The 23,772-nt window shown below is 51.2% G+C and overlaps 1 long non-coding RNA gene across 2 annotated transcripts in view; it reads left to right on the forward strand.

Moving 5' to 3' along the window:
* The first annotated feature begins 1,259 nt into the window (after nucleotides 1–1,259).
* LOC135323671 (uncharacterized) overlaps nucleotides 1,260–23,772 on the forward strand; it is a 42,095-nt gene continuing 19,582 nt past the window's right edge. The window contains exon 1 of one of the 2 annotated variants that reach the window (XR_010385148.1): nucleotides 1,260–1,535. This is a non-coding gene — a long non-coding RNA (uncharacterized LOC135323671). Of the gene's footprint in view, nucleotides 1,536–22,611; nucleotides 22,730–23,772 lie in introns of those variants that run through there. The other variant, XR_010385147.1, reaches the window with a different exon arrangement.

Raw genomic sequence — 23,772 nt, forward strand, 5'->3', positions numbered from 1 at the left:
ATTAGCTTTCTTACCAGCTCTAATGCCATCCGCTGCCACAACAGTAATTACCAGGAGATTAGGCGGCATTAAGCACTCTTTAATTTGACACATTGCAATGATCTCCATTCAGCCTTTCTGCTCGAATAACTCTCCATAAATATTTTGTGAGGCTACCAAAATAAACAGAGGCTCGGCTGTTTGCACAGCTGAGATCTCTGCAGCTTTCGAGAACCCAGGTAGCAAAGCTGAGGATGGCACCGGGGGCACAGACAGGAACCGTGCGGTCAGTTGGGTGTGCGAAAGCATCAGGGAGTGGGGAAATATCCTTGTACAGCGAAAGTAAAAATAATAATGATAATATATGCCTCACCCCGACAGCAATTTAATAGGAAACATTTTTTAAACAACAACCCAATAAAGAGAGATGGGTATTTATGTAAGAAGTGGCTGCATTAGGAGAAATAATAATTACACTGGAGTTGTTCTCTTTTTTTTGGTGTGCTATTAGCCTAGACATTATTCATTAAGTAATGCAATGGAAAACCACTGTTAATACAGCAATAAATCCCACGGGGCCCCATTGCTTCTGAGATAGGATCATTTGGTAATTACAGTGCATTAGAAGTTCAATATTCTTTCATTTTTTTCCCCTCTGCTCCTTGCCTGGATGAGTGGTGGGCTGCGGAGGCACGTGCTGGGGGGTTTACTGTAAACACACTGCGCGCTGCTCCGCGCCGCGCTCCCGCACCTGGTGCTGGCGCGGCAGGGCCCGAGCCCTGAGCCGTGCTGGCGCGGAGACGTGCGCGAGCAAAGCAAAGCCAGCAGCGCAGCGGGCGAGCGCGCGGGGAGCCCGCCGCAGCATCAAACAGCGGTGTGGGCTGCTGCACCAGCCGGGGCCAGCTTCTCCCTGCTGACCAGGGAAGGAGCCCAGGACAATGATGCTTTTAGGGGAGGCTTCTTAGTTCTCTAGCGGAGATGGTGTGAATTTGGGCCCTCAAGCTTGCATCCTTCTTCACGGGCAGTGTCTCTTCTTATTGCATGAGTAGTGGAGGATCAAGGACTTGGGAACGAAAAGAGAGATGCCTAGGCCAGGGTGAAGATGAGCCAAAGGTGGGAGATGAGGGAATTCTTAGCAGGTTATTAGCAAAGTCTTGATTAAAATAGTTGTTGCTTTCAGGAACGTGTTGCAGAGACCCACAAGTACGGGGCTAGGACGAGGCTGCCCATCTACCGCTCCCCTGAGCCGTGGAGCCTGGTGCTCCTCAGAGCGCCAAGCCCGGGGCCTGCGGAGCAGCTGTGTGTCTGTTACAGGGTAACGCTGCCTTTACGCAGGGGAAACTCCCCTTCCTCTGTAAGGCAGCTGCTGTTAAACAATAGGGAAATCTATTGGCTGCCTTAACAGATGTCTCTTCCCTGAGCACTGAGTAAACTGTCTCCATTTACAGTGTCAATACCGGCTCCAAGTCCTCCCTGCTCTCCAAGCACCAGCCGTGGCCGGCGGCCGCCTCTGACTCCTGCGCGCAGTGAAAGCTGTCAATAGACGTGTCAATAAGGTACTGGGGGCTATTGATTGGCATGGGCATTGAGGGGTCACTGGTCAATAGGAGCTCTCATCAAGAGATGTAGGAAATGAGTGCTTTCAAATACAGGCAGCAAAGTGAGACTCCCCAGGGAGGAATACCACAACTCAATTTTCCCTATCCTGTTGCTTTGTCAATTTGCCCAAGTCTGGAGAAGGTGGTGGCAGCGGGAGCAAGGAGAGAGGGGGAGGAGAGGGAACAACAAACCCAAGCGTTTGACTGAAAACATTTTGGAGGCTGAAAAACAACTAGCCACAATCCAACCGCAGACTGGTGCCCGCTCGGTGCCGGGTGGAAGGGCGGGGAGGCGAGCGGGCTCGGCGGGAGCAGCGCTGCCCGGCACGTCCAGCCGGCTCGCCTCGGAGGAGCACGTCGGGATCCACGCTGCGGCACTCGGTTTCCGTATAACCTGCGTTGGTGAAGATCTTCTTGTGGCTGAATGGGCCACAGAGGCCAGACAGGCCCGTGGTAGCTTGGTGGCTGGACCTGGGGGGGTTCGGTGGGTGTACGCAGCCGGGCTGCCCCCTCCGAGCAGCGCGGTGGCTGCTCGCCGTCCCTCGCTCCGTGTTGCTTAGCGCTCTGCAAGCATCACGAGCACACCGCGTCGTGCAAGCACAGGCATACAGTGTAGGCGCTTCATTTTTAAGAAATAGTAAATTGAAGATGGGGGCTTTGAGAATGCGGGTTTACTTGGGCCCTCGAGCGGCTGCAGGATTGTTACTGACCAGCACAACAGCCTTCCTCCGCCTTCCTCTTGCTTCTGCGTTAGAGGAGCTGCTAGCAGCCATTTAACCTGGCTGGTGCTGGAACATCTGAATCTTAATCAATACCTGTCCTGCAGATACAGTGTTTGCTGTTGTTGCTCAGTTTTGGAGGCGACAGTCAGACAGCTTCTGACAGCAGGAGCCAAGCAGAGCTGGGAACAGTGGGTAGCAGAAGCTTGCAAGAGTCTTTCATGCTCAGATGTCTCTAATTCTGCCTGCGGTCATAATTCCTCACAGACAGCCCCATACACGTTTCAGCCCTGGAAGGGGTAGTGCAGAGAGACCCACTCCAGAGACAGCAAAGAAGCTCCCACTAGGCTCGTTTTTAGCTTTACCCTCTCGATGCCTTCCCCTCCCCCCCCCCCCCAGGATTTGGTGCTGCTCTGGCAGGCGGGGGGCTGCCGTCGCTGCAGCCCTGCCAAACGAGGGTGAGCAGGCGGGAGCTCGCCCCGGGGAACCTGCCATCGCGCACCTCGAGACCTAGCTTTCTGCTGAGGAGTTGCATCGAGGCAACTGCTCTGAGTGCAGTCTGCAGACGTGGAGCCCAGCCCTTTGGGTTATCACGGGCCTGTAATATCTCGTTTGCAACCTGTATACTCGTGGGAAGCAGACAGAAACAGCTAGACTGAAAAGCACAGGCCTGGTGGAGATGACAATTTGAACAGGCCAAGGCAGAGTTTTTCTTTGTTTTCATTTTCTGCGCTCTTCTGTCTCATCGCAAGGCAGGTACAGACCACAGAATAAGAGCGTTTCCCACTTTGGAGTGGCTACTCTGGAGGCAGTGACAGCCTCTGCCCTAGCACGGTTAGGGTAGGCACAGTCTAAACCAAAGCTAGCTAAAACCTCAGCTGAGGAATGAGCTGTGCTCTGCTGGGTTCTTGGGTGCCTCATGTGGAAAGAGCAGAGGTATTGCAAGAAATCTAGGCCCGTGTAGAAGCAGCATGGGCAGATCCCTAACACCCCATGCCTTGTGCCATGATGAGATTGTGTGATGTGACACAGGTATTTGTGTTTTCCATCTTGTGTGACATGTCCCTGCTGGATTCCAGCTTCCAGCCCAGACCTGATACGTGATGGGGGCAAGCTGCAGCTACTCAGCATCACTTCCAATCGCTGGTGGCGTGAGTTTTTTCCTAAGTGCCATTGGATTGCATGCAAAAAGGCCTTTTCTCTGCAGCTTGCCCCTAGGCATTATTCTGTATATCATGGTATTGTTTTTCCCTCTCTGGTACCTATGGATAGTTTCCTGGCTCCATGTGCCTCTCTCACTTGCTTCATTGCGATACTTTCTCAGGATTTTTTTTTCCTGTTCAGTTGCTCAGGGCCAGTGCTTGAAATTAAACTGTCTCTCTGTGTGATGCAAATCAGATAAGAGAAAGCAAATGAGCCCCATGTGTTCATCTGCAGAATCCTATTCTGCTAAAACTCATTCTCCTTCATTCTGATCTTAGACAGATGTAAATCAAGGGGAACTTATTTTAAACCAATGTCAGCGGGGAAAAAGCTCAGCAGAAATAACAAAAATACCATGCCTTATGTGTTTATCACTCTTCAAGGTAAGATAAACTTTTAGCCCAATTGTGATTCGTCCTCTTGACTTCTCCTGGAAGCTTTCTCCCGTGCTGTGCAGGCTTTAGTGCACCTCACAGCAACACATCTGCGCTGTGACTGGAGCTGTGCTGCTTGGTGGTGTGACAGCAGCCGAGAAGGAAGGGGTGCAAGACATACTGACAGTCTGAGGAAGGGGATATACAAAGCCTAAAAGTGCAAATCTGTTTAGTTCAAGGCAGACTGAGAGGCCACTTGTGATCTTCAACTTGGAGGTACGTAATCTTCAGCTTGGAGGCTGTTAGCACAGCATGTGTCCCCCGTGCCCGAGGCAGTACGGATGCAGCCTCCTCGAGCCAGCGGGTCCTGCCAGCTCCACGCCAGGACTGAGCTCAGTTGCTGAGTATGATGTAGGTGAGTTGTTGGCTCCCAAAGACAGGACCCAGAGTGGCCTGGGACCAACAAAAATAAAACCTGCAAGGAGACTCGCTCCATTTCCTGTATGCCAAGGACCCCATCCTGTCCCTGTGGGCTGTCTTAGCAGAGAGGCCATGAGGACACAAGTATTTAGGCATATTGGTGGCATGGAGATGCCGTCGTGGCAGTGCTTCCACAGCAGAAGTGGCACCCAGCACAAAAGAGAAGGAAAAAAAAATTGTGAGTAAATAAAAAGAAGCCCATTTGCAAATATTGTAAGGAATGCATGTTCTCATACGTGCTGCTATTAAGTCCGTTCGTATCATATCAGCAAACATCATGTCATCTTGGAGAGCTTCCTACTTATTTCTTTTTCCTCGTGAAATGTTTTTCAATGCCTGAGCGAATCAAAATGAATGTAAATGAGCTTTATTAAGTCAACCCCACACGGTGCTGTATTGTCAGCGTTTGTAGGCTGTGACAGGTTAGTTATTGCAGTTTGAAGGGAATGTCACCAGCACAGCAGTCTTCAGAAGTAACTTTTTAAAAGAATAATAATAATAATAATAATAACAACAACAACATTTCAGGACTATCTGTGATTTTGGAGGAGCCACTTCGCGGAAAGGTGCTGGAGAAGAGGGGATGTGTAGAGGGCACTTCAGGCAGCCGCTGGAGCTTGCAGAGGCAGCGTGCTTTGTGCACAGTCGTGTGTGCGCAAAATCTGTGTTGGGGCCAGATATGGGCTCCAGAGTTATTTTCTCTTCTCTCCTGGTTTGTGTACAGTGCCAGTCACCACGACATCTGGAAGATATCCATTTGTAAATATAACCCCATTGAGCTGTCTCGCAAGTCTCGCTGGTCTTCGGTGAGCCAGTCTCATTATTTTTAGTAAATTACTTCGGCCTTGGCTATGCTACAGAAAACAAGTGGTAGCAGTAACATTAATTTAGTTATTTATTTAGATTTAAAATAATAGACACCCCCATCCAAAGCTCTAGGTGCCTTAACAATGTTAATTGTACAATAAATTCAATTCAATTACAAACTCGGCTTCATCGATACCCTCAGTTCCACAGGCCCGCAGCCAGCTAGCTGCCTCTCTGCTATCATTTAGGAAGCCTATTCGCCATCTTTGCTTAAAACTTTCTCTGGTCTTTTGCAACACATTTGAGAAGTCATCAAATCCAGATTATTTCTGACCAAGCAGACGTACTTTGAGAGTCTGGAGGCCTCATGGAGAATGCCCGGTGACAGAACTCGTGGGGATCCGGCCTGAGCGATCTTTCCCAGCGTAGCTTGCCACGACAGCAGGGCAGAAGTGAGGCCAGAGAAAGGCTGGTCCCAGGTCATTGTGAGACTGATGGGCATATCTGTTCCTTACAAAAAGACCTAGAAACTGATGTCATCTTAAACCAGCGCGTCTGTATTGCATAATCCAGCATCACAAGGGAAAACTAGCTTCGTCTGAAAGAAATACCTATTAGGAAATTTTGTGGATGGGATGTCTCCAGAACTGAGGCTGGAAATCTTCCAGAAAAATCTGACTCCTGCCAGTAAGCCAGGTTTCTGAAATGTTCCCCTCCTATGCAGATATCGTGTTTCCACAGTGTTCAAGACTTTCAAATTATACAAACTGCTGACAGTTTTTGAAGGGATTAGCCAGGAACTTCTCAGTACCAATCTGTGGGTCAAACATGCATTTGGGAAGGCTGGACTTCTGCGGAGTCTTTTGATGGGAGCTGGGATCTCTGGGTTTTCTCCATCCACTCTTAACTCATGAGCTGCTCATAATGTGGCCTGAAGGATTTGAAATAATCTTGGCTCCTAAAGATTTGAGAATGGCTTTCTCTAGAAAAGCATTTTTTTTGCCCTTTGGAGCTGAGAGTTTGTAGGCAGCTGGAGATATTTTCCAGGTTAACAATTCCTCACACTGCCCAGTCCCTGTATTCCCTGTAAAATGGATTCCCAGTACTTAGATTCTCCTCCAGCTTATTCTGCAGGAAGATCCTTTCACTTGGATCAGCCATGGGACTAGGATTTTTTTTAGCCAGCTTTTGAACCATGTAGGTGAAATCTGTGAGCTGGTATGGATGTGTGTACTCATACTCATACGTTAGCTGTCTCTACTGACTGAAAATAGTAGCCAGAATTAATACAGGCTTGTCTTCAAGGCCAGCAGATAAAATCCAACCCTCCTCCATAAGTGTTTCTAACAGTGCTGGCCTAAAATTGATCTAATGAAGCAGCCATAACACTTAATATACTTTGGCTAGGTTAGTGTTAGATCAGAAATGTTCTGGGGATGTCACATAAGCTAGACAAAATTATTTGTTCCCTCAAGCTATCGATCTGTGCAAGGTGCCTTGCAGTCCATCTGTGGAGGAAGGAGTTGCAGTTTGACAGAAACCTGCTCTGGTTTTGCATATTTATTCCTCCTTTAAATCATTTCCAAACCACTAAACCATTTTACAAGGGCGAAGGAAAACATCAATTACAATTATAGTGAAAAAACTCTTCCAAGGCAGAGCCTAGCAGAGAGAAAATGTTTCCGTCCACTTGTAGTTTTCATCAGGTGCTTCGTAATACTGTGGTCTGTTTCCTCCCCACCCATCATCTCTTCCCCGTCCCATCTCTGAGGTCTCCGTGTTTCCTGACAGCGGGTGCGAGGAGGGAGACCTGAACCTCCCGAAACATCTCTGTTGCTCACTGGTGACTCTTCAGTCTACGCTGCTGCCTTCCAGGATTTGAGCCAGGGCTGGCTCTGGGGCAGAGCATCCACAAGAGCAGCGTGATTAAAAGGATGCTTATATTTTCGGTCGGTCTACTTAGGGAGCTGAAACAGTATTTAAAATATCTGATGGAAAAGCTCGTCCTCAGGAGAATCCTAGCTCTGTCTCGTTGATGCAAATGACACAGGTAATGTTGAAGATTTTCCAGGTTTTGTGAACTTATTCCAGCCTCCACTCCCCTGCTTCTGAACTCTGATGTTCACATTTCCTGCTGGGCAGAAAGGTGAGGGCAAGAGGGATGTTGATCCAAGGCCTGCTAAGCCGTGGATCAGCTGCTGCTAGCTTCAGGGCCTGGCTCAGCTCTGCCTTGAGCCTTGTTTGTTTAGCGAAGCTCCTTCAAAGGGGCTGCAAAACTCCATTGCCGAGGAACAGCAGCATTTTGTACCACGTCTGTGAGGTTTCAGTTAGATTCAAACCAGAACTGAAAACAGATTTTCATTTCTGGAAAATTCCTGAAATTGTTTGTGCACAGGTATGTGTGTGTGTCTGTCTCGCTCTTTATCTGTCTTATCCATGTTTCAGTGCTTAACGAACAATCGTGAATCGTCGCTACTTCCAGCATCTCCCCAAGATGCCCAAAGCGCTGTATTTGGGAGACAGGTATTCGGCGTCTGGACTGGGATCTAAAGGAAGAGTTTGGCTCAAAGTTTAGGGCCAGGTTGTAGAAACTGGTTAGAATTTGGGTTAAATCATTTCTGACCGTGTCCCATTTTCCGTGCGTGGCTCTCCGCATTCGAAGAGGGCCGGACCCGGCGCTGGCACTTGGCAAGCGCAGACGGCACTCGCTCTGCACAGCCACCATGGCACTCAGTGGGCTGCAGCCCTGATAGAGCAAATTAAATTAGCTACTAATTGGTTAATTGGTGAGGGGCTCTGTAAAGCAGCTAGGAGCAAATTAAGCAGGAATGAGCGAAGTGCACATTTGTGAGACGTGATTGCTCTCTCCGAGGGCTGCCAGTCAGGAACATCGTGGTCGGGAAAGCAAATGGCGAGGAGGACGGCTGCTGCCTCCGCGCCGGTCCTGTCCCGCGCGTCCCTGTGCGGTGCGTGGCGTTAGCCTGAGTGACATCGAGGTGGCCTTGACTCGCGCGAGGGTGAACCGCTGAGATATGTGGGTGGCTGAGAGGGTCCTGAGCACTCTTGCGCACAGTAAAATCTCTTTGCTTCTATGGCAAGCTGGATTTTAACAGCTAATCTAGGTCTGTACCGAGGAAAGTCTGATAGGTCAAACGTGGGAGCCTGCGGTTACGCGTGTGCTTGCGTGACCTCCCCGTGTCCTCCCGTGCGTCGGGACGCGGACCCGAGCCACGCGTGTCTGCGCGAACCTTGGGCAGCCCTGTACGGCCGCGCGGAGGCTGGGGATTGACGGGGTTTTGTGTCTGGAAGCACACGCGTCCCTCCATGGCAGCGGTGCAGCACAAGATCTCCTGCCGCGGAGCAGCCTGCGCAGAGCCGCGTCCTTCCCGCGCAGAGGGGCAGCTGGCTGGGCGCGCGGGCCGGGGCGAGGAGGCGCGGGAGCGGGGCCTCCTCCGGCACCCACCTCCTCCGGCACCCACCTCCTCCGGGGGCTTCGCTCGCGCTTGTTCGGAGAGCCGGTAGCATCCCCAGATGGTGCCCCCAGATGGAGCTCTAGGCAGCAGGCTTTCTGCCTCCAAACGGAGCAGAGTTACTGCTCATCCTCCTTGTCAAAAAATAAAGAGGGGAAAAAGACCTTTTAGATGTAAATATGGGACTTCTACCTGCAAAGAAATACAGCCGTGTCCAATTTGGAGCAGAATTACCCGGTCGGTGTGCGAGCCTTGCAGAGCAGCCGCAGGTGTCCAAGGGCAAAGGTGGATTTGAATTTTCCAGCTCTGTTCATTTGCCTTTAAATTCCAGCCAGATGCCACATTAACTTGCGTGACTTCTTGCCTGTAACAGCACATAATGCAGCACGAATGATGTAACTCAATGTGATGCCAAAATTTATAGGAAAAGACACTGCTTTCTGAGGTCAGGCTGGTATCTGATTTAAGCTGGCAGCGGGAGCATCACTGTTTCTGCAAACCTACACTGTGGCTCTCCAGCAAATCGCATTACTCTCGAAGACTTTGGCGGGCCCCTAATCTAGACAGCTCTTCAAAACTGGGGACGTCAATTAGGCTGGAGTGCATCAAACCTACGCAGGGCTTTTTGGGATCCAACTCAGCCAAACTCCTAAAAGCATTTTCAATAAGAGGATTTTTTTTCCCCCCTTTTAAATGAGCAGAAGGATTCTAGATAAACTCGATAAGGGCTGGAATCAAAACAGGATCCTAGAGCCAAAACTGGAGTGACAGATATTCTGGGTGGTGAAAACGATGACAGCTTCTGAGCAGACAGGAACGAACATGCTGAGACGAGGAGGGCTATTACCCGCTCGTTTGCATTGCCGGAGCGCGCAGAGGTCCCGGCTCAGACGAGGGCCTTGTTGTCCCAGGCCCTGTGAAATGCACAGCAAGGACCGGTCCTGGAGACGAGCCTGGACCTCCGCGTCGCGCTAGGCCAACCAGGGCTGGGGAGAGGCAGAATCGTGTTGCATGACTGAGAGACTTAGAGTCGGTCCCAATTTTTCACCAAGTTGCTTTTTTCCGGTTGAAAATGGCTCCTGAGATGACATGTGGGCAGTAGTCAAGCCAAAATAGTCTGGTTTTGAAGAAAAACATCACAAGTCCCTAATTCCTAGGGGATTTTCCCTAAGAGAGGAATGTTTCTTGACCAGTTTATGGGGAAACTGGGGCACTGAAAGAGTAAAAGCCAGGTTTTCAAACCTGACCATGTTCTAGCCACTCTGGTTTAGCTCAGTTTAGCCATTTTTTCAGCATGTAGCTGTTACCTGTATCCTTGGGAGTTCCAAACTTCACAAAGCTGGTGTAAGCTACTTGCCCAAGGCCTAGCTTAGATGTAGGAGTTTCAGCTCCTCCCAGTTTCCAAGATCTTGTCTAGTCCTTAACCTAAAGCCATGCTTCCACTAAAACTATCCAGGCGCCAACCAGGGAGCCTGCAGGAAAGGGGAAAGGCTGGAGTTCAAAGAAGCCTTTAGGAGAACGTTTAGATATGACTTAGGGCAACATTAACAGGAGCCAAAAATTGCTCTCCGGGAGGAAAGCGGGGCGAGCTCCGAGTGCCGCGCCTGGAGCTTCGGTCGCTGTCTGAAGTCGGTCGCAGAGGCTCGCGGTCCAGCTCTCCTCTATCGCTTGAAGCCATTTGCAAAATGTTACCTTTAAGTAAGTGCTTATTTTTAAACAACGTTTGAAGTCTCACCAAAGAGTTTAAAATAATAATTTATAGCAATAATAAGCTAAGACATGAAATAAAGCTGCTGACGGTAGCATAAATAGTGTACAGAACAGTAAAAGCCGGTGCTGCCGCGGAGCTCGTGTGGTCGCCGTGCAGAGCACGCTGTGGCCTGCCGCCGCCGGGCTTCGTCCTGGCAGGGGGAGCAGGAAGGAGGGAGAAGCCTCGTGAAGGTTTTCCAATCACTCCAGCCACCACCTCTAATTCTTTTCTTCAAGTATAAAATCATTCTTCCCCGGATCTCACTCGTGGTCAGAGCTCAGCACAGGCCCATCAGTCACTGCGGTGATTTGGTTCAGCAGGTGTTGGTTGTGCAATCGTTCATTTCAGGCTAATCTGCTAGCGGCTGTCAAGGGTTATGGAGTATTTATTGAGTTTGTGTCAGGTCCGGATGACCAATAGCCGGCAGCCGCTGGATGCCCATTGACACTGATGATATTGCTGAATTAAACTAGGTGATGTATACAGAACTTGCTTAGAGCTAGTAATGAAGCTGGGAACCATTTGAAACACAATACAGAGGGCCCCTGTGCTTGGGGCTTTGCTCTCTACCTTTTAAATAAAAAATTATTATTATTTTCTTTTAACGCCAAAGGAGAAGCCATGAATTGAGCTCCCCTGAAATATTTAGAGAGAAAAATAGAGTCGCCCAATGGAAATGAAAATCATCTTTATATTCTGCAGATTTACTGCCTGCTCGTTGGCCAGTGACTGAGAAATTTCTCAGCTTCTTTTTAGAAAGGCATCGTGGGGAGAGAGGCGGGGAGGAAGATGAATTGATTATTGATTACGCTTCAAGGACCCGATCCTTTAGGAGAGGTTTTGCTGAACACCTTCAAGTCCTCTTGACGCCGGTTCAGCATGGGACAGGATCTGGCCACATATGCGTCTGTGCCATTTTATCACGTGAGATGCTTTGAGAATTGCACTTTACAGAGACTTTTTCTCCTTGTATCCATTAACTCAGTCTTCCTCCTTGGGAGGCAGAGCCCCTGCGCAGCCCTTGGGGGGAAACTGAGGCACGACTGAAACCCAGGCTGTGCCTGGGGCCATGCTGGCCGTCACCGACGGGCGGCACTGCCTCCCTCCCCGGGCTCCTGCGGCGGCTCGGAGGGGAGGCCAGCGATGACCTGGGCACGAGTGCCGGTGCGGTAACCCGCCGCGCTCGCGAGCGACGTGCGCGTGGCACAGCCCAGCCCCGGTAGCGGAGGCGGCCAGGAGGAGCCCCGAGCCTCTGGCGGGGGGGCCATGTGCAGAGCGCGCTCCCCCCGCGTGCTCCGTGCGCCCACAAGCTCGTTCTTAGCACCAGATGAGAGGGCAAAGTTATTTGCAAGTTTGGGGTTGGCCGTGTGAGACAGTGACTCTTCGTAGCCAGAGGCAGAGGAAGAAGCAGCGAGCGACAGTCCAGCTGTTCGCCTGGTCTCAGGGTTGGAGTCGGGGAGCGCAGGCAGCATTTGGGACTGCTGATACGCAGGGCTGAAGCTCCTCCCGCAGCTGACCTGCAGCATGTCCCACCGTCCCCACGCAGCCTAAGCCCTCCGAGCACCGCCGCTTCCCCGCGAGGCTCCCCCACTGCTGTGGCGATGGAGACAAGTTCCAGGGTGGTGATTAGACCATGTTGCTACTGAATTATTCTGCACAGAGCATCAGAGTTAATTTGGGGGACAATCAGCTTGTCTGAGGCTGTCAGCGCTCCCGGCTGAAACCTGCAGTGCTGGAGAAAGAGCAATCAGAGCTGTGACCTTGGCAAGGACTGGGGTTAGATTACAGGCATGATTAAATGCCAAGGAGAAGGCTCTGAAGCTGCTATTTGAATACCTGTTTACATGTAGGATAATAGATGGCCACCCGCTGCCTGCAAGGCTGTAATTCACTCTGGGGACTCTGGGACTCGGATGACACCATAAACCATGCGAGGCAGAGTGCAGGATGCTTGCAAAGCAACAGCGAAGCCCTGCCAGTGATTTACGGTCGTGGGCTCGCTCTACGGCTATCTAATCTATTGTCTTTTTATTGCAGACACTGCACAGAGAAATTATTATTGTAAAAATTTGTTTAAAGGAGCTCTGTAAACTCGCTTTGATCTGCCAGTTTCACCTTAAAATCCTCCTGTTTGTGCGGCTGGAGGAGAATATGTTTGGAGTCTAAATTATCTGCAGGTACAACTCCATCAAAGTCAGCGGTGTAATAGCAGGAGAGAATTTTCTCTTAGGATTTTTCTCCAGGTTATGTATCTCCAGATAAAAAGAAGCAGGGACAGAGCTGACTGAAACCCCGGCCCTCGGTGGAGCGCGCGCAGCCCGCGTCCCTCGCAGAGCGCCGAGGAGACGCGGTTGCGGTTAGGCTCGTGTCTGGGCTCGCGCTGTGCAGCACTCGGACAAGTCAGGCCAGGCTTCCCCGGCACCCCCCTGCCAGGCCCAGGGAGCCCGCGCGCCGGCGAAGGAGCACCCCAACGCGTGCGGGTGAGCTCCGCATCCCGGGGGAACCTCCCGCCCGCTCGCAGGGGAGGGGGTGCTGTTCACGGCCCCCGCCGAGCCCGTGTGACATAAACACGGAGCCCTGCACCGCGGGGGAGGTCTGGCACAGAAGTGGGGTGGAAGGAGCTGCGGAGGGGAGTGGGCATGAGCTGGGCTGTAGAGCAGGTCTTCTCTCTCCTCTCTGTTGCAGGAACGGGTGCTGATGACTTCTCTGGGCTTCTGCTCCTCTTCATGAACAATCTTCCTGCAGTCTTTTCTGAAAAGCCCAGTTTAGGGTTAGGACTGAAAGCTCAGTTTGATTGAGAGAGTCAGATGCAAATTAGGAAACATTTGGTGCTTAGTCTTGTTGCTTTTTATAACAGGGCCTTAGATGAAAATATTTCAATTACTATTTACTCTTCTTTAGTGCCTTTCATCAGGGGGCTGTCGGGAGCTCTCCGAGTACAGCGAGCTCCCCGCTGCGCGAGGCTCTGCGGCGGCATGGCGCAGCTCGGAGCGCGGGAGACGCTGTCGGGCGGGCTGCAAGAGTGGGGCTCGGGCATCTTGCATTCAATTACCTCGTGCTGCAGCCTCGCTCTGTGACCTTGGACAGGGTACTTAATCTCAGCTCTCAGTGGTAAACAGGAGATAATATTTCTCTATTTCCTGCAGTGCAATGTGAGAATAAATCAAGTGAAAATGGTAGGCTGCTCGGAGAGGTCTGGGAGCCAATGCCCTCCTGAGGTTTGTCTCTAGACCTGTTCTCGCTGCACTTCTCCCCTGCGCAGCCTGCTTTCATGCTCCACGCTGCTCATTGGCATCTAACTTTCCTCTGAAGTAGCTATTGTGCTTTTGTCAAACTCCTGACAACCTCAAACCGCTTTCTATGCAGGTTTCCACAGGATCCTGCAGCAAATAATCAGCGGCATTTTATCCAAATGGTCAGTGCCTGTCTCCCACCTTACAATTTGCCATCCATTGTTGCTTGATTGGCACCCAGACCTGCAAAGTCCTGATTACCTTAATGTTTTCCCCTTGCTGAAAACCATGAGAGTACTCCTTAGCTTGTGACTAATTGTCCAAAGCCATCTGACACAGGGATAATCTATAAATGCTTAATCTATCCATGCCTGTGTGGCAAGCAAGGAAAAAGCACTTTAGAGAGATCAATCATCTAAAATCATGTAGAAAGGCATTGGCACCCAGGCCCCTGCCCCTCCTCGGCTGAGAAAATGATGCTTCTGAGAGATTAAGGCTAGAGAAGAGCTTGTCTATGTCTCCATAGCTTTTTGATCCTAAGATAGATTACCCAGAGAGTGCTAACTGCTCCCTGCTTGTGCTAAACAGAGATAATAGCATTTGGCGTCACCTACACATAATAGTGCAGCCACCAAATAAATTATCCTTTCTCTCTTCCCAGCAGCAGAACAGGGAAGAGGACTTGGGCACCCTGATGGGGAGAGGTGGAGGAAAGGCTGTCACTTGTATGCTGATCTCTTGGGACTGCCTTAAAAAAAATCAAGTTCCTAAACAGCTGAAAAAACATAAAATGCTCCATATACTCTCTATAAACAAGCAGTTTATAGAAATCCAGGCTGGAAAACACTTGGTGGAATAAGGTCAGGCTTCTCATATGAATCAAATTAGTGGCCACTCAACTAGCACCACAGTACATTAGGTTGAAGGGACTGGGGAAATGCAGTATTTTCAAGGTTACACTTTTGTTTCCTCCCTGGGCTGCTTGCTGTTGGGGGACCTTGGCCACTCTGAGTTGCTCTGGAGGGATATTTTCTCTCCTGTTTCCAAAGTGAGCTTTGCAGATGAGGTAGAGGATCCCGGTCCCTTTTGGGGACAGGGAGATGGTGTCACAGACCATGTCAGTTCCCTCAAATGCTCTTTCTTTTCATTATTATGGGAAAGATTCTTGGAAATCGCAAGGAAAAGGTGGGGGAATCAAAGCCCTGCAGGAAATAACAGGGGCCCCAGGTCCCAGACACGAGCTGGGCTGCTGTGTCCCACGCGCGGGGTGCAGGATCTGCCTGCTCACTCGGACACGACTCAAAGCACTCTTGTATCTCACAGGCTTTCCCTGGCCTGGCTCCGCTCTCCGAAGCTGGGAGAGGCAGGGAACTGCCCCGCGGCTGCGCCGTAAGGACGTGTCCAGCCATGGATTAACCCCAGCGAGGGTGCCTGGCTGTCACCCTCTCTGCCTTGTTGCGGGCAGCAGGGCCCGGTGCTTGTTTCCTGCAGGAAAAGCGGAGCTGAACATTGCTCTACATGCAGGGAGAGTTTCTCGAAACTGAAGCGTTCAATTTTACTCCACTGAGCATCCAGTATAATCCATTGAAAGGGCACTGTCCTTCAGGCCTTTCAGCTGGGCTGACAGCTGCCCACTGATTAATTGACAGGTTAAAAAGATTGATTCCACATGTCAGAGCTGTAACCCTGCCAGAACAATACGGCTGTCAATTGGGCTGTAAAACAGACGCTTACATTAACAGCCCTGACAGCAGCAGCGCATGAACACATGCACCTGCCTTTATGGAGAGCCTAAACACACAGCCGGGCAAAGATTAATCATCTTGAAAGCAGTGTTGTAGGATCAAATAAATGTTTCTGCAGTGGAGAAGTGCTGCAGCGCTGACTTGGCATGGACTGCCGCCGCAGATGGTGCCCGGCGGGCAGCCGCGGAGGGCACGGGGACCCGCAGGGGTGGGGTCTCGCGGTTGTCTTCAGCGCTTGACTTATTATCTCGGCCACGTGTCCTCCCTGCTTCAGCCTGCTCAGCGCCTCGCGCAGACGCTGCACAAATATCTGCTGCGCGCAGAGGCACAGCTGTGCTCGGCCTCCCCGTGCACCGCGCCGTGCAGGTGCAGGCAGGCCCCGACGGCGGCAGGTACCCGGCCTTCTCGCCCTGCTCTCCACTTCCACCGCTCGGGCACGGATGGACTGCGGCAGGGAGAGCCCGGCCGCCCGGCTCCCGGCGCTGCTCTCGGCCGTCCGCGGCAGACGGCACGGCTTGGGGCTGCGGTGCCTCCGACACCGCAACTAACGGGCGCCTGGACATTACTGTGGGCATCGCAAAGTAAAACTCCCAAGTAAATCACTTTTTCCTCCCTTCTCTCACTTCTCCTGTCAGCAAAACGTTACTCATTAATATCTACCTTGCCGGGCTGTTTCCAGAGATCCTCAGCTGGAGCACGCTTCAGTAGTCTGAAAGACTAATAGTTTTTTGACGTTCTCAGGAGCAGGGCAAAATGCAGCGAGTTGCAGGCACTCGCGCTTGCTCCCGGGGTCTGTTCTGGAGGCCTGGATCGGGGCTGAGCGAAGGCTAAACCCGGTGCTGGTTTGCCGTGCGCGGTGAGCGGCCCCGGCCCGGAGCAGCCGGGATGGGAAGTGTGCTGACACCGGCCCGTACGCTCCCCGCCCAGTATGCTGAGAAATGAAAAAATCCTCTGTAATCTGAGAGATAAGGAGAGGGTGAGTCAGAAGTGAGCTCGGCTTTGCCAGAAGACGTTTCAAAGCTTTTATGGTGAGATTCAATACAGATATACAGAGATCAATTATCTTAAAAGCAGCAAGGAGGTTCAGCAAATATTTCCAGCTTTAAACAGGTTTATTTCCATCTGCACTTATCTGTGCTATTTAAACTCCATTGCTTGCAGTTAATCTTTTGTAATGCAGCATAAGAGGGCTTATTTACTTTCTAATGACATCAATTGGCCATAAATATTAGACATCTAAGGTTCGCTGAAGCTGTAGGGACAGTTTTCCATTCCTACTTGACATTTGACTATTTGCAGTGCTTCCTTTCTGTTTGTTCTTGTGTGACTCACTTATCGGCTGTCATAGGCCCGTGTTCGATTTATTTAAATTGAATGAATAAGTACATTAGGCAAAGCTGTCAGGAGAAGGGGGAATGGGAACTCGCGGGGATGAGTGATAAGTCAACAAGCTGCAAGGGAGATTCTTAGCAGAGCTGCACAAATCAAAGCGCTAAATAGGAGGAACAAAGACAGCCTGGTGACAAGACTCTGGTGCGAGCGAAACTATAGATCTCGGGGTAAACAGGACCTACCAGACCTGATCTGTGGGACACAGGGAGACATTTGTTCTGGGTGCCGTGTCCTCAGCTAGGCACTGCTGTAACCCAGCGGCTCAGAGCATTTTAACGATACTAATAGTTCTGCGAGTTATTACAGGATCAAAGACTCCAGACTATTATCTGCCACTAAGGTGGGAGTTGTACAAATATCCAGATATCTCCGTGCTTGGAAAGAGAGCTTTCTTTTTAATTTTCTTGGTTGCTTGGTACTAAGATGGACTAATTAGTTGTGGAAAGCTCATATCAGGGACCTACCAGCACTGTTTGCATTGCATCTATTAGTCATGAATCTGGGAGGGGGAAAGGTACCTCGAGTCATCCTGCCATTTTTAGATTATAAAAGTAATTTGCTTTGCATGAGAGTGACAAGGCTTAAAGATACCCTTTTCAGGGGAGCTGTTTTGGATGAGGCAGACTTTAGCGTGACCCAGCCGAGGGTGCTGGTATGTTCATGACTTGTGTGCTGCCGCATATCTGCTACTTCCAAAATCCAGCTGCATGTGGGTTCCCACGAGAACAGACGTATTCCTAATGCTTACGGTGGTGTTGCTTCTGGCCTTAGCTGGGGGCTTCAGCTGAAGCTGAAGATCTTTTGTGTAGAAAGAGAAATCTTCATTTTGGCAAACTTGTTATGAAAGGAGACTTCCAGGTGCTTCGAGCGGTGCCCTTTCTGCTTTCTCCATCATGCAAGGCTGTGTCCCGTTTAATCACAGCAAATTTAAATCTCTCTGTTGCATTGACCAAGATTTTCTGTTCTGTTTTGTACAAATTCCCTGGATCTGAGGCATCCCAGCTTTGAGCTGGTCCCGGTCCTCGGGAGCGGCTCCCGGCCTGGGACGAGCCCGTGCAGGCTGGCCCCGACCCTCGGCGAGGTGAGGGGCTGCGCCGCTCTCGGCGGGGTCACCCGCTCCGTCGGGGCTGACGGAGGAGCCCGTCAGGCTTCAGACGTGGGGCTCGTGCCGGGGTGAGCCAGCCCCACGCCAGCCCCACGCCAGCCCTCTCTGGGCTCTGCGAGCCCTGGGCCAGGCTTTGCGGGTGGTGAGTCTGACACAACACGAGTGGGTTATCCCGGGAAAGGTTTGGAGAGCCCCATTCCCGTGCTTGCTCCGCTGTTCCTCTCCTTCAACAACATGCTTTTGTTTTTCACCTCCTAACCTTTGAACCGCCTTGAAAGCTTTAATTGGCTGAACGCAGTAAATCAGAGCTGACAGTAGTTGAATAGCAGCTGATTAAAATCACTTGTTTTCAGGCTCAGCCAGCTGCAGACTCTTCCCTGCATGACTTTTGTGGCATTCTCAGCATTGCTCTCCCTCTCTCGGCCTTTCTTTTAAGGGAATTGCGTTGCATTTTTCTAATTCTTTAAGGATGAGATCCTCTCCTCACCCCTCTTCGCTTCCCCGCAGAGCAGCAGCCTCCATTTTACGAGTCCAGCCTTGTTTATCCGCGCGGCCACTTGTGGATGGCTGCGGCGCGGCGGAGCGCTCCCTTTCCAGTGCGCTGCAGCTTGCAGGCCACATCTGCTCTGGTTTTGTTTGTGTTTGTTTTTCTTGTTTTTTTCCCAAAAGCGGAGCAGGGAGAGAGGAAAAGCGTCTAAATTCGTAATTCCACATAGCCTGCCTGCTAACCCCACCGCTGGCCAAGCCAGATAATGGAGCAGTTAGGAAATGCTATTGAAGGAACAACAGCCAGCGGGGAACGGGCAGGTAGGCGCAGGCTGCAGCAGCTCAGTTACCGCTGGAGAGCGGGGCAGAGGTGGGATCTCTAGCGGATCCTGCACGTGCCGGAGCCGCAGGGCTGCGCGGAGGGAGCATTAAGATGCCAGGCAGTGCAGGGAAGGAAAAACGGCCCTTTCTGGCGGAGGGCCCGATTCCGAGGGGCACTGGGTGTTTTAGGTGACATGGTGGGTGACCTCCGTCTGCCAGCAGAGCCCCCGGATGACGGGACTTGGTGAGTCCCGGCGGGGCCGGGAGGGAGGTGTGCCTGCCTGCGCTCTCCCCCCGGAGCAGGCTGCAAGCCATCCCCAGAAAAATGCGTTCTGGCCGAGAGAGCCGTTCCTCAATCGCAGGCATCTACAGCCGTATGCATCGAATTAAAACCAAATGCAAAATATAAATCTTCTTGCCATTCCTAGGAAAGGTTTCACATGACAACCGCATTCCTGTGACACTTTCCATCTTATGTTTTACCGCACAGACCAACAGCTGTTTCCAAAACAAACCCTGGTGATGAACAGGCCGAATCCCGACTATTTGGACAAAGCTGTTGTTATTGCACCAGGGTCGTGCGTGAGTGGACAATCTGCGTCTGTTCATCTCTTTGGCGCGTTAGCAAAGCGCTGGACTCCCGTCGCAACTGGCAGCGCGCGAGCTTTCGGCAGGGAGCTCACATGCAGCCCTGGGGCCTCGCGGGGGCTGGCCTGACTCTTCTCATGGGTTGGTTTTTTTCACATAAACATACTCTGAAGCCAAGTAGCGTATAGCTTTAAGTAGGTACCTTCCCCTACAGAATAGACCTTATTCTACCTTAATAGAGTTTTCTACGCTGAGAGAGAATTTGGGGTCAATACCTGCTTAAGGCTTCGGAAGCTCCCTGATTCCTGCTGTCGTTTTTGAGGCTGTCGGCGGTGGGAGGTGTGCGAGCACGTACCAAAGCAGCGGCCCAAGCCTTGAGGAGTTTACGGTCCTGAGTAATCTGGCCCCATCTGAAACGAGAGTTTGTATTGATGAGTTTATCTGCAGTAAACTTAAGCACCTTGAAGCACGCGGGCGCACATCCTTCTGCAGGTCGCGCTGCTTTTCCAGCCTGCCCGTGGTGGAGCTGGCGTCGTTGCCGTGCCTCCGCCGTGCGCGTGTCCTGCCTCCGCCGCGCTCCCCCGGAAGGGGACCCGCTGCTGCGTGCCCTCTCCCGAGCTGGCGCATCCTCCTCTCCCGGGGCGCAGACCGGCGGCACAAATTCCGAAAGGGATTCCTCCTCTGCGAGGATGTTTACCTTCCAAAGCCGCCTTTTCCTTACGTTTAAACAGAAATGTTTCCTTTTCTAAACAGTTTACATTTCTGATTCCAGTGGTATCCAGCTTGCCAAAACCACCAGTATTTGTCTCACTTTAAATGCGTTTATACGCTAGTGCAGACACAGTCTGTCTCGCTTGCACACACACACACACACACACACACACACAACTGTATAGAAATTGCTCTTTTCTTGTTAGATTTACACGATATGACCATCAAACATCCTTTGGACTCATCTACATTAATTGAAACTTATATACCACCTAGTGTTCATGTGATATAGATATTCTTGGTGACAAACCAGACACGCACCCGGCTGGATTATCTGTCCAGGCTTGATAAATCGGTGCCACGTTTAGAGGAGGAGGAGAAGGGAGGAAGGAAATGTAATTTCAAGGATATGGCTCTGTATGTGGCTGGACAGCATTTCTCCCTTTTTTATTGCCTTTGGGATCATCTTACAACATTCTCCGTCCAAAGACTTCAGAGCACTTTGCAGATATTACCTGATTACAAGCTGCCGAGGTACGGAGTGCTTTTCCCAAGGTCAATCAGCCACTCACGGCAGTTTGTCTAATCGTTGCGATTTCTAGGCTGCAGAGCCTTTCGGGGTATGAAAGACTCCTCTCCTCTTTCTGGGGAAACGAGGTGTGATCTCGGCGCGTTTAGGCCTCTCCTACAAGGGGGAAGGGAAGCAGCAGCCGTCTCCGCAGCAGAGGCTGGAGACCACAAGCTCCCTGGAAGCCCTCCCAGAGCCCGCGGCACCGCCGATGCCAGCAGCCCCGAGGGAGGATGCCCAGCCCTGGCGCTGCTAACGACCAGGGGAGTTTTGCTGTCCTTCAGCTGTTTCAGGATTTTTATCTCACCTCTCTACTGCCCATCTCCTCCCTGTCTGCTTTCTGATGTTCGCTTCTCCCCATATTCCTACTTTTTTCTATTCCATATGATTCCTTTTCCTCAACGCTGTCAAGAGAGTTAGAAAGCACCAGCAACCCTGCCGTTCGTTAGACAGTGCTTGCAAGCAATAGCGAAACCTGATTAATAAACGTACCTAGAATGCTTTTCTGTTGAAAACTGATGATTCAATGGCGTAAAAATGTTCCGCACGAATATGTAAGCTTTGTTGAACTTTTACTTGAAAACTATGAAAACATTTTGCTTTTTAAATCCCCATATATTTCATTTTGACTTTACCATTTTGTATTAAGGTCATATTATAATTGATACACCAGGAAAGGATTGTTTCAGTTATAATGTAGTTGCGGGAGAGTCCTAGCAAACACTGATTTGGGGACAATTATTCTTATTTGAAACCTCAGAACTTTTCACTCAGTGGAAATGTCATTTTTCAGCCAGCTACAATAGTAACGCTATTGCACCAATATTAATCTTGAAAGGAAGATAAAAAACATCAAATCACTTGCTTCTGAGTAAGATTTAAAGAACAATGTCATCCCTAAACCAACCTCTCTTTCTTTCAAGTTTTCAAGACTGAAAACTGACACTGGAAGGGAGAAAATTTTGACTCACAGCAGACAAGTAGGACAAGTTGCCAAATCATCCAGGGCCCACTAAAGTTCAGCCTTATTCTCCTGGAAAATAATGATGGAAAACTCATTTAGGTATTGTGTATAGCTTTGCTGGGGTGGAGGAGGGAAGGGGCAAATCTAATTCAGACCCAGAACTCCCCTCAAACGGATGCTGAATGTAAACTTTAGCTGCATTTCTGTCAGACTTAATGGATTTCACTTATGGGAACTATAATAAACAGCTCATTATGGAGTCAGCTGCGGGAGCATTTTGAGCCCAATAGGGTCATTTGTTTTCCAAGGCAGATTTAGTCTAAAGGGGGTGGACAGAATAATACAGTGTTTGAAGTGTCTGTATTAATATTTGAGGAGCAGTGACAAAATGATATTTTGGGTCTCCAGCAAAGGCCACTCTTGATTAAGGCATGGCACGGCGCTCTGGAGATTTCCTGGGCTCGCAGCTCCGGTTAGGTGTTAGGGCACTGATGGATGCGGGGCAGCCAGTTCTCACAGAACAGATTAAAAAAAAAAGTCGTCATTAAAAATCCCAGCTCCTGGAGTCTTGCTGTTGCATAAAGATCTGAACTCTTTTCTCGGTGTGGCTGTGTGTGAGGAAGTTTCCATCCTTCACGCTCGAAGGGAAAATATGACTCCCGAAAGCCAAAGAAAGCAAGAGCAGAAAGACGCTTCGCTTTGTTCCCCTGGTTTTTGAGCCACTCTCTGGTTCAGAGGGGGAGGCAGCTCTCGCTGGGCGAGCAGAGCCGCTCTGCCCTGCAACGTGCCCGCTGCAGCGAGGGCCGCGGGCGACAGGGACCCTTCCAGCCTTCCCGGTAAACCCCCGCGGCACAGGGAGGGACTTGTCCTCCCTGGGGCCGTCGCTCCTTCCCCTTGGTGCAGCAAAGCAAGGCTGGCATCGGCGCCCCGAGACGCCGCCGGCACCGCGGGGCCTCCGGCCACAGGCCTCCCTCCCTCCCGCCCCTGCTGCGGGACCGCTGGCAGCGACGCCCGGGACGAGCGGCTGCCCCGCGGGAAGGGGCCGCTGCCTTGGCCCAGGCAGCTCACAGCAGCTGCCAGCCTTGTCCCCTCCCTCCCTCCCTCCTTCCTTCCTTCCTTCCCTCCCTCCTTCCCCAAGGCTGATGCCACCGTTTGCAGGGAGGAGAGGTTTGCCAGCAGTAAAGCAGGGGCAAAAGAGCAAGTGAGCGGCAGCACCACCTCCATCGTTGCTCGTGGGTACGTACGGCGCGGAGGGCCGGGCTCTCTCCGTGAGCACAGGGCAGAAGCTGCTTGCCGTGTCCTGGGCAGTCGCGAGGCCCAGCGAGGCACGGTGGCAGTGCCGGGCGAGGAGAGCAGCCACCTCGATCTGCACTCTAATGAACTTCTCCAAAGACTGAATTTATAAGTCAATAAACATCTGCAGAGTAGAGGGCTTGGGATCCAAGTGCACCCTCTGGAGCAGAGCTTCCCTTGCTCCACATCTGGCGGGGGCTGGGGGGGAGCAGGCATGTGCAGCCGCCGCGGCCGCAGCGAGCTCGGTACTGTCATAAATCTCCTCCTCCTCCTCCGCACCATTAATCTGAGCCATCCCCTCCCCGGGATGAAGCCAGAGGACAGCGGTTTCAAACAGTATGACTGTCAAATTGCTCAGCACGCAATAAATCACACACAGCGTCTTCCCTTTCATGTCTGCTCTGGCCGGGGGACTTGCAGACACTTCTTAAGCACTTCCATACCCACTTAGCTGCTCCCTGCTCGGTCTGCCGGCTCTGCTCGGGCCATGCGCGGGGAAACTTTTGCCTTTACTGAGCAGAAGGTAAATCATTCACCGAGGGAGCAAGGGTCGCTTGGCTTGTAAGCTTGAAAGGGGCTCGGAGAGGCGTTTGCGAGTGTTGGCTTTGACTTGTCGTTGGGTGATGCGTGCCTGCGTACACGCACGTGTATACATCTTTCCTCGCTTTCGTGGAGGCGCACACGGAGTGAGCTCACGTGTCCAAGTCTCGCGGCAGCGTGTCCGCGTACACGCGTGCATCCGCCTGCGTGCGCCTGTTCTTGAGGACTGAAGGCATTTTTCCCCCAAAGCAGAAAAAACATGCTGCTTTCAGGGATAGAGATCTGGGTTAGAGTAGGTATCTAGGCCAAACTGTGTGATTGCTGGACTGAAACAGAAGATATGTCATTTTACTTTCATCCTTGTTGATATTTTGGATTTGGAGAAAAACCCTGCCCTCTATTTTAGTGAAAGAAGGAGCAGTTCTTTTGTCAGGTCTCCCAGGTTT

The sequence above is a fragment of the Dromaius novaehollandiae genome, chromosome 26, assembly GCF_036370855.1.
Source record: "Dromaius novaehollandiae isolate bDroNov1 chromosome 26, bDroNov1.hap1, whole genome shotgun sequence".
In the NCBI taxonomy this organism is placed as follows: domain Eukaryota; kingdom Metazoa; phylum Chordata; class Aves; order Casuariiformes; family Dromaiidae; genus Dromaius; species Dromaius novaehollandiae.